The sequence below is a fragment of the Hyperolius riggenbachi genome, chromosome 7 (genome assembly GCF_040937935.1).
Source record: "Hyperolius riggenbachi isolate aHypRig1 chromosome 7, aHypRig1.pri, whole genome shotgun sequence".
Taxonomy (NCBI): domain Eukaryota; kingdom Metazoa; phylum Chordata; class Amphibia; order Anura; family Hyperoliidae; genus Hyperolius; species Hyperolius riggenbachi.
Window position 1 is genome coordinate 325,453,725 of NC_090652.1, and position 4,378 is coordinate 325,458,102.

Below are 4,378 nucleotides of genomic sequence, written 5' to 3' on the forward strand. Positions count from 1 at the left end.
TCCCCTCGCCTGTCCTCCGCTCTCCGGGCCCTGTCCCCTCACCTATCCTCCACTCGCCTGTCCTCCACTCGCCTGTCCTCCGCTCTCCGGGCCCTGTCCGCTCACCTGTCATCCACTCGCCTGTCCTCCGCTCACGTGTCGTCCACTCTCCGGGCCCTGTCCCCTCACCTGTCCTCCGCTCTCCGGGCCCTGTCCCCTCACCTATCCTCCACTCGCCTATCCTCCACTCGCCTGTCCTCCACTCGCCTGTCCTCCACTCGCCTGTCCTCCGCTCTCCGGGCCCTGTCCCCTCGCCTGTCCTCCGCTCTCCGGGCCCTGTCCCCTCACCTATCCTCCACTTGCCTGTTCTCCACTCGCCTGTCCTCCGCTCACGTGTCCTCCGTTCGCCTGTCCTCCATTCGCCTGTCCTCCGTTCGCCTGTCCTCCATTCGCCTGTCCTCCGTTCGCCTGTCCTCCGTTCGCCTGTCCTCCGTTCGCCTGTCCTCCGTTCGCCTGTCCTCCGTTCACCTGTCCTCCGTTCACCTGTCCTCCGTTCACCTGTCCTCCGTTCACCTGTCCTCCGTTCACCTGTCCTCCACTCGCTTGTCTTCTGCTCACCCGGCCCTGTCCCCTCGCCTGACCTTCTCCTCTCATCTGGCCATCTCAGGTATGGTGGCATTAGTGCTGGTGCAGAATGGAATGGTGTGATGTCAGTCAGTGGTGGGTGTGCTGGTAGTTGTAGTGCAGAATGGAATGGTGTGATGTCAGTCAGTGGTGGGTGTGCTGGTAGATGTAGTGCAGAATAGAATGGTGTGATGTCAGTCAGTGGTGGGTGTGCTGGTAGTTGTGGTGCAGAATAGAATGGTGTGATGTCAGTCAGTGGTGGGAGTGCTGGTAGTTGTAGTGCAGAATGGAATGGTGTGATGTCAGTCAGTGGTGGGTGTGCTGGTAGTTGTAGTGCAGAATGGAATGGTGTGATGTCAGTCAGTGGTGGGTGTGCTGGTAGTTGTAGTGCAGGGTGGAATGGTGTGATGTCAGTCAGTGGTGGGTGTGCTGGTAGTTGTAGTGCAGAATGGAATGGCGTGATGTCAATCAGTGGTGGGTGTGCTGGTAGTTGTAGTGCAGAATGGAATGGTGTGATGTCAGTCAGTGGTGGGTGTGCTGGTAGTTGTAGTGCAGAATGGAATGGTGGGATGTCAGTCAGTGGTGGGTGTGCTGGTAGTTGTAGTGCAGAATGGAATGGTGTGATGTCAGTCAGTGGTGGGTGTGCTGGTAGTTGTAGTGCAGAATGGAATGGTGTGATGCAGTCAGTGGTGGGAGTGCTGGTAGATGTAGTGCAGAATGGAATGGTGTGATGTCAGTCAGTGGTGGGTGTGCTGGTAGTTGTAGTGCAGAATAGAATGGTGTGATGTCAGTCAGTGGTGGGTGTGCTGGTCCTTGTAGTGCAGAATGGAATGGTGTGATGTCAGTCAGTGGTGAGTGTGCTGGTAGATGTAGTGCAGAATGGAATGGTGTGATGTCAGTCAGTGGTGAGTGTGCTGGTAGTTGTAGTGCAGAATGGAATGGTGTGATGTCAGTCAGTGGTGGGTGTGCTGGTAGTTGTAGTGCAGAATGGAATGGTGTGATGTCAGTCAGTGGTGGGTGTGCTGGTAGTTGTAGTGCAGAATGGAATGGTGTGATGTCAGTCAGTGGTGGGTGTGCTGGTAGATGTAGTGCAGAATGGAATGGTGTGATGTCAGTCAGTGGTGGGTGTGCTGGTAGTTGTAGTGCAGAATGGAATGGTGTGATGCAGTCAGTGGTGGGAGTGCTGGTAGATGTAGTGCAGAATGGAATGGTGTGATGTCAGTCAGTGGTGGGTGTGCTGGTAGTTGTAGTGCAGAATGGAATGGTGTGATGTCAGTCAGTGGTGGGTGTGCTGGTAGTTGTAGTGCAGAATGGAATGGTGTGATGCAGTCAGTGGTGGGTGTGCTGGTAGTTGTAGTGCAGAATGGAATGGTGTGATGTCAGTCAGTGGTGGGTGTGCTGGTAGATGTAGTGCAGAATGGAATGGTGTGATGTCAGTCAGTGGTGGGTGTGCTGGTAGTTGTAGTGCAGAATGGAAGTGCAGGGTGGAATGGTGTGATGTCAGTCAGTGGTGGGAGTGCTGGTAGATGTAGTGCAGAATGGAATGGTGTTATGTCAGTCAGTGGTGGGTGTGCTGGTAGTTGTAGTGCAGAATGGAATGGTGTGATGCAGTCAGTGGTGGGTGTGCTGGTAGTTGTAGTGCAGAATGGAATGGTGTGATGTCAGTCAGTGGTGGGTGTACTGGTAGTTGTAGTGCAGAATGGAATGGTGTGATGCAGTCAGTGGTGGGTGTGCTGGTAGTTGTAGTGCAGAATGGAATGGTGTGATGTCAGTCAGTGGTGAGTGTGCTGGTAGTTGTAGTGCAGAATGGAATGGTGTGATGCAGTCAGTGGTGGGTGTGCTGGTAGTTGTAGTGCAGAATGGAATGGTGTGATGTCAGTCAGTGGTGGGTGTGCTGGTAGTTGTAGTGCAGAATGGAATGGTGTGATGTCAGTCAGTGGTGGGTGTGCTGGTCCTTGTAGTGCAGAATGGAATGGTGTGATGTCAGTCAGTGGTGGGTGTGCTGGTAGTTGTAGTGCAGAATGGAATGGTGTGATGTCAGTCAGTGGTGAGTGTGCTGGTAGTTGTAGTGCAGAATGGAATGGCGTGATGTCAGTCAGTGGTGGGTGTGCTGGTAGTTGTAGTGCAGAATGGAATGGTGTGATGTCAGTCAGTGGTGGGTGTGCTGGTAGTTGTAGTGCAGAATGGAATGGCGTGATGTCAGTCAGTGGTGGGTGTGCTGGTAGTTGTAGTGCAGAATGGAATGGTGTGATGTCAGTCAGTGGTGGGTGTGCTGGTAATTGTAGTCTAGAATGGAATGGTGTGATGCAGTCAGTGGTGGGTGTGCTGGTAGTTGTAGTGCAGAATGGAATGGTGTGATGTCAGTCAGTGGTGGGTGTGCTGGTAGTTGTAGTGCAGAATGGAATGGTGTGATGCAGTCAGTGGTGGGTGTGCTGGTAGTTGTAGTGCAGAATGGAATGGTGTGATGCAGTCAGTGGTGGGAGTGCTGGTAGATGTAGTGCAGAATGGAATGGTGTGATGTCAGTCAGTGGTGGGTGTGCTGGTAGTTGTAGTGCAGAATAGAATGGTGTGATGTCAGTCAGTGGTGGGTGTGCTGGTAGTTGTAGTGCAGAATGGAATGGTGTGATGTCAGTCAGTGGTGGGTGTGCTGGTAGTTGTAGTGCAGAATGGAATGGTGTGATGTCAGTCAGTGGTGGGTGTGCTGGTAGTTGTAGTGCAGAATGGAATGGTGTGATGCAGTCAGTGGTGGGAGTGCTGGTAGATGTAGTGCAGAATGGAATGGTGTGATGTCAGTCAGTGGTGGGTGTGCTGGTAGTTGTAGTGCAGAATGGAATGGTGTGATGTCAGTCAGTGGTGGGTGTGCTGGTAGTTGTAGTGCAGAATGGAATGGTGTGATGTCAGTCAGTGGTGGGTGTGCTGGTAGTTGTAGTGCAGGGTGGAATGGTGTGATGTCAGTCAGTGGTGGGTGTGCTGGTAGTTGTAGTGCAGAATGGAAGTGCAGGGTGGAATGGTGTGATGTCAGTCAGTGGTGGGAGTGCTGGTAGATGTAGTGCAGAATGGAATGGTGTTATGTCAGTCAGTGGTGGGTGTGCTGGTAGTTGTAGTGCAGAATGGAATGGTGTGATGTCAGTCAGTGGTGAGTGTGCTGGTAGTTGTAGTGCAGAATGGAATGGTGGGATGTCAGTCAGTGGTGGGTGTGCTGGTAGTTGTAGTGCAGAATGGAATGGTGTGATGTCAGTCAGTGGTGGGTGTGCTGGTAGTTGTAGTGCAGAATGGAATGGTGTGATGTCAGTCAGTGGTGGGTGTGCTGGTAGATGTAGTGCAGAATGGAATGGTGTGATGTCAGTCAGTGGTGGGTGTGCTGGTAGTTGTAGTGCAGAATGGAATGGTGTGATGCAGTCAGTGGTGGGAGTGCTGGTAGATATAGTGCAGAATGGAATGGTGTGATGTCAGTCAGTGGTGGGTGTGCTGGTAGTTGTAGTGCAGAATGGAATGGTGTGATGTCAGTCAGTGGTGGGTGTGCTGGTAGTTGTAGTGCAGAATGGAATGGTGTGATGCAGTCAGTGGTGGGTGTGCTGGTAGTTGTAGTGCAGAATGGAATGGTGTGATGTCAGTCAGTGGTGGGTGTGCTGGTAGATGTAGTGCAGAATGGAATGGTGTGATGTCAGTCAGTGGTGGGTGTGCTGGTAGTTGTAGTGCAGAATGGAAGTGCAGGGTGGAATGGTGTGATGTCAGTCAGTGGTGGGAGTGCTGGTAGATGTAGTGCAGAATGGAA